Source organism: Protobothrops mucrosquamatus, unplaced genomic scaffold (assembly GCF_001527695.2).
Source record: "Protobothrops mucrosquamatus isolate PMUCROS unplaced genomic scaffold, P.Mucros_1.0 scaffold1325, whole genome shotgun sequence".
NCBI lineage: Eukaryota > Metazoa > Chordata > Lepidosauria > Squamata > Viperidae > Protobothrops > Protobothrops mucrosquamatus.
Window position 1 is genome coordinate 65349 of NW_015387525.1, and position 6524 is coordinate 71872.

Below are 6524 nucleotides of genomic sequence, written 5' to 3' on the forward strand. Positions count from 1 at the left end.
GAAGAAGAAGAAGAAAGTTTTAGATTTATTTAGATTGAGGATGAAGAGACTCTCTTGGTTGCAGGTGGCAGCAGTGGCCAAGAAGACCCTTCATATGGTCACTCACATCCAGTCACCTCATGGCTAGACTGTTACAATGTGTTGTACATGAGATTATCCTTGAACAGCTCTCAGAAACTACAGCTGATCCACCTGATCCAAAATATAATGGCTTAGGAAGTGATGGGTGCCCCTCCATATGCCCACAAGTCATCAGTGCTCTGAGCAGGGCGTTGGTTGCTGGTTTGCTTCCAAGTGTAATGCAAAGTTTTGGTGGTCACTAATAAAGCCTTTCATGGCTGAGGGACTGGGGATTTGAGGGACCATCTTTCTGCAATGGCTTCTGCCAATAAAATAGAGCAGAGTGTGGAGGTCTTTTCTCCTTCTCCTTCTCCGTCTCCTTCCCCTTCCTCCTCCTCTTCTCCTCCTCCTCCTCTTCTCCTTTTCCTTCCTCCTCCTCCTCTTCTCCTCCTCCTCCTTCCCCTTCCTCTTCCTCCTCCTCCTCCTCCTCCTATTCTTCTCCTTCCCCTTCCTCTTCCCCTTCCCCTTCCCCTTCCTCTTCCTCCTCCTCTTCTTCTTCTCCTCTTCTTCTCCTTCCTCTTCCTCTTCCTCTTCCTCTTTCCCTTTCCCTTTCCCTTTCCCTTTCCCTTTCCCTTCTCCTCCTCCACCTCCTTCTCCTCCTCCTCCTCTTCTTCTTCTTCTTCTTCTTCTTCTTCTTCTTCTTCTTCTTCTTCTTCTTCTTCTTCTTCTTCTTCTTCTTCTTCTTCTTCTTCTTCTTCTTCTTCTTCTTCTTCTTCTTCTTCTTCTTCTTCTTCTTCTTCTTCTTCTTCTTCTTCTTCTCCTCCTCCTCCTCCTCCTCCTCCTTCTCATTTGTCTGGGTGCACATGTGCTTTTTCCCATTGTTTTTTCCTCCTCCTAATTATGTAGGCTGCCCAAAGTCATTTGGGAGTCAAGCAGCTTCTAAATCTAATAAGAGAAACAAATAAACAAATAAATAAAATTCTGGTGCAGTCCTTCCACCGAGGCTCAGAGGACTCCTTCCCAGCAGCCGCCTCCCAAGTCTGAAATATTCCAGACTGTTTTCTACGAGAGAAGGAAATCACAAAGAAGCAAGGAAAGGCTGTGCTGTAGACTTAGTAATAACTGAAGCAAAATTCCCCAAGAGATACCAGCAAACACATGCTGAAGCAGAATATCAATGAGGGTTGCTTTAAAGCCAGGCGCATTAAAATGCAAAACTAGACCTAATGAGGTAAAGCAGTGAGTTGGGTTTTTCCTTTCTGTTTTTTAAAAGAATGTGCATACATGTAAACATGTGTGTGTTTGTGTTTAAAGCTTAGCAGTAGTTAAAACTTGCATTTATTAAGTCCGTTTGCTATTTTCAGAGGAAGATAGAAAATGAAGTGCTGATTTTCTCCATCTACCCCATGTGATGGGACTCCTTTGATATGCTAATTTTAATGTGTTTATATTAGAGTCCTGTTCTTGTACCCCAAGATAGTGACCAGAGGGAATGTGAACCAGGGGTCAAAGCACCCACCGTGTTCATAAGCGACACTAGTTGCTATCCATAGCCCACATTATGGAGTTGGCCAGGGGCACAAAGCAAGCCGGGACTGTCACTTGCTGCTCTTCTGGTCTGTGTGTGGGTGTCTGTATGTGTGCATGCACACTCCCCTGTCTCTCTTATAAGGGAAAACATCACATAAGGTCATATTTTCCCACAATCACTTGTGGAGGGTCTCAAATGACTGGAATCAAATCAAGTCATGAGCAGGGATAGAGGCTTATGACCTGGGGAAAATAACAGAAGTAGTATTGTAGTCACACGACACAAACTCTGTCCCTTTTGTATGCATGTCATGATGTACAAGAGGGAAAGAGTACCTTTGCGATGGGGATATTGTGCTTTTGCTATTTCTTTCCTTTTCTCCTTCCTTCCTTCCTTCCTTCCTTCCTTTTTCCCTCCCTCCCTCCCTCTCTCCCTTTTTTTATCATTCTCCTTCCTTCCTTCCTTCCTTCCTTCCTTCCTTCCTTCCTTCCTTCCTTCCTTCCTTCCTTCCTTCCATCCATCACTCTCTCCTTCCTTCCTTCCCTCCCATTTGCAATTAAACTTTACATTTAAACTTTACCTTTCCACGTTTAGGTGGGGACTGGGCAAAATGTTGATTTGAACACCCCATCACTGCTTCCTACTCACTGCCTCCTATGGCGATGTTCTGTTTTTTTCTTCTTTTTACTCTTCTGTGTCCACTGAAGCTGAGGGCGGGGCAGTCAACAAAAGCACATGTGACCTCCAAAGTACAGAAAAGATCTTTCTGAAGTTCCATTTTGACTCATGAATTCTATTGCTCCGCAGGAAAAGAAGATAATTTCAAATGCTGAACCCTTCTGTGATCCAGAACACTTGCACCCTGGGAGAGAAATGTTACTTTATACTTCTTTTCCTCTTTCGGCCTTGATTTATGGCAATAGCGGATGGGCCTATGCCATGCTCTGGTGCCAATGGCTATTGCAAGAGAGGAATTTAAATGGAAATGAGAGTCCAGAGCAATTGAAGGCGAAGGGAGAGAAACGGACAAAAGCAGAAAGGAAACCAATGCACGGCTTCATAAAGTACCGCTTTATAAAGCCTTAGTAAGACCACACTTGGAATACTGCATCCGATTTTGGTCACCATATTATAAAAAAAGATGTCGAGACTCTAGAAAGAATGCAGAGAAGAGCAACAGAGATGATTAGGGGACTGGAGGATAAAACATACAAACAACAATTGCAGGAATTGGGTATGTCTTGTTTAGTGAAGAGGATGAGGGGAGACATGATAGCAGTGTTCCAAAATCTCAGGGGCTGCCCCAAAGAAGAGGGAATCAAGCTATTCTCCAAAGCACCTGAAGGCAGGACAAGAAGCAACGGATGGAAACTAACCAAGGAGAGAAGCAATCTAGAACTAAGGAGAAATTTCCTGACAGTCAGAACAATTAACCAGTGGTTCAACCTGCCTCCAGAAGCGGTGAATGCTCCAACACTGGAAGTTTCTAAGAAGAGACTGGACAGCCATTTGTCTGAAATGGTTTAGGGTTTCCTGCCTGAGCAGGGGGTTGGACTAGAGGACCTCCAAGGTCCCTTCCAAGTCTGCTATTCTGTTAATAAATCCTTCAAGAACTTTGCTTAACCGCTTCTGTCTAGGGGACAAGGTGAGGGTTTTAATGCCTCTGGGATGCCAACGAGGGAGAGGGGGGGGAAGCCCAGCATATTTGGTCTGGTTTTGAGCATTGCAGCCCTCCTGCTGATCTTCAACTTTTACCCCAACTCTCCCAGTGAGAGCCCTTGTAGCAACATGCCTTTCGAGAGGTTGAACGGAACAAAGCAGGAGGAGGCTGGTGCTTCTGGCCATGGCAGGAGACCCTGGGCTGGAAATTAAAACCATGTGTCTCTGATTCCAGAGGAATGAAATTCAAAAGCCTTTGTGACTTAAAAAACAACTCTTTGTTTTCTCATTACAGTAAAAGGTGACTAGGGATGGCAGCACAATCAAGCCCCAATGGCAGCAAAGTAGCTCTTTCCACCCACTTACTTCGAAGAAGGAAAGGTTGAAGTTAACTCTTCCTTCTCCATCTCTGAAGTCTTGGAGGAAGGATGAGAAGGCAGCGTAAAGCGTGCAGAAAAGAGCAACAAAGATGATTAGGGGGCTGCAGGCTAAAACATACCAAGAACGGTTGCAGGAATTGGGCATATCTAGTTTAATGAAGAGAAGGACTAGGGTGACATAATAGCAATGTCCCAATATCTAAGGGGCAAAAAAGAGGGGGTCAACCTATTCTCCAAAGCACCTGAAGGCAGGACAAGAAGCAACGGATGGAAGCTAATCAAGGAAAGAACCAACCTAGAACTAAGGAGGAATTTCCTGACAGAACAATTTATCAGTGGAATAACCTGCCTCCAGAAGTTGTGGGTGCTCCATCACTGGAGGTTTTCAAGAAGAGATTGGAGAGCCAATTGTTTCCTGCTTGAGCAGGGGATTGGACTAAAAGACCTCCAAGGTCCCTTCCAACTCTATTATTGTGCCATCTGTAAATGCTGTGCAATCTAAACTCGGTCCTGTTTAAAACCATATCCTATCCTTTCATTTTTGCAATGAAAAGATTAAAAAAAATGGGCCATCGTTACAATTAATTGTGTTGCCCTTTAACGTCATGGAGATGAAAGGACTCTGTTTAGTAGAACTTGGCTGACCTTGGTTATTCGATGCATTAATTCCAGGGGGAGATTAGACCTTTCTTTGGATGGCATTGTTATGGCTAATTTTGCACAACAATGACCCCAATCCACTAAAAGGAACGAAGCAATCTCTGAGGGATGCCCAATCCAACTGCTTTAAATCTCTGTTTATGGTAAGAAAGGAGTGGTGGGCAATGGACTTAGGCACTTTCTGTCTTTTAATACTATCTTCATTGTTATCCTTTGCAGAATCTATGGCATCCTGGGATGCTTACAGCTTGGAAGCGTTAGGAGTTGGGCATCCCCTCCCTCTTCAGGAATGTGGAGGAAGGAATCGCTGGCGAGGAGGTACTAAAAACAATTTCTCTTTCTTCTTTACAGTAGGGATTGCCTTCACCACCGAGATTCCACACATGTTCTCAATTATTGGAAGCAGAGTAGGGTTTGATCAGAGAAACACAGCCATTGCTGACTTCTTGAAAAGCTGTAAAATTATATGTACTGTATATATCCATAAGTACCTATCTGTAACCCAGTTAGGCTCTCAGATAATCCACTCTGTAAAGCAGATCTGATCCCTGGTTGAAAATACTTTGGGTCTCCTCCTGTGGTGGTGTCACCAAATGTTTTCATAGACACCCTGAAATGAAAGCAAATCATGAAATATTAGAAACCAGCATTGTTGCTGTCCATCTGAAACATCAGATATTCTTTATCTGATAGGTAAGTGGTAACTTTATTGTGCTAAATGTTCTTGGAGGCAACACGGTTCCAAGTACGGTTCTTCCTAACTCTGCAGTTTAGGCATAACTGAATCCATCAACTTCTTTTGGGTTCCTCATTTCTGGGACTCTCTCAGCCCCAGTTTCTCTGCTTCTCTTTTTCCATTGATTTGTCTTCTGCCTCTGCTAATTTTCTTTTAAAACAAATACACATGAAACAAAATTTCATATGTGTTTCGAGGCAATCTCTCCCATCAATTTTTTTTTCAATTTTGCCTCAGAAACACAATCTGTTTCCCCTGAGATAATTAATTCTGTGCATGGTTTTCATTACTGTGCATGTGCATATTTGGTAGGCATTTATCTCGTGTGTGTAGAATTTTTTTGTAAGACAATGAAAGCTGCATGTAAAATTAAGGAATAACTGAATTTTAAGTCACGTGTGTGAGCTGAGCAATAATGGTTGAATTCAGATATGAATTAACACTTGCTGCATTTAAATATGAATTAAATGAATTCCCCCCCCCAACTTTTATACAGAGAAGGGAGTTATAAATAATGTTGTTTTTAGTGCAGGTCCCTCCCTTTATGCATGCATGTATGTTCACTGTTGAGTTATTTATAAAAATAATAAAAGTGTATTTTTAAAAAAATCTAAAATAAATAAATATGAAAACTCATATATCCTCAACCATTTTCTTTAGGATCAAAACAATATGGATTCAATGAGAAAAAAAATCAAAATCTGGAGACATCCTTGTGAAAGGAAGAATGGATAGGTTTTTATAGGGAGATATATTTCTTTTATAGGTCTACTAACTAGAAGGATATGCAGAATTAGTAGATCTGTTGGTTTTTTCCTCCCCATTTCCTATCTACCAAGAACAGAACTGAGAACGTCAAGATGTCACCCATAACAACTCCACAAGTATTATCTGCAGTTAATGACATTTGCCAGATTGGTGATCAAGGAGGGAAGTATCCTGCCCTCTTTCCCCCAAGGAAGACCTAGGATTATCACCCTAGAACAGAGACAGGCAGTGAACGCACCAAGATTAACTGTCTCCACTGCTGATTAGAGATGGAAGAAGCCATATCTCGGTTAAAGTTTACCCATACACATTGCTAACAAGGACATTGTCTAAAGGCCCAGGGCAGACATGCAAAGTCTAATGGTGTCTTTACACATGGACAGACTTCACCATAGTTTTAACTGGGAAACTGTGAGCATCCTAGATTAAGCCAGGTCCAAAAATGCTAGAGAATTCCTGGAAGCCTGGCATCAGCCATCAACAGGCACATAGAGATAAACAATATTTACATGCCATTCAAAAGAAAGAATCTGTTCGATCGCGCAGGCAGTAAGACACGAGTCGAGTGACAGTCAGCTCTTGGTTTATTGGCAAGGCATAAGGTAAATCCGGACTGGCTCTCTGGGCCAGGGGAGCCCTCTTTTATGGGATTCCCCTGGCTTGTAATCACACAATTCCATTGGCTGGCAAGACCCTGTTGCTAGTTAGCCAACCAGCAACGGGCATGAAA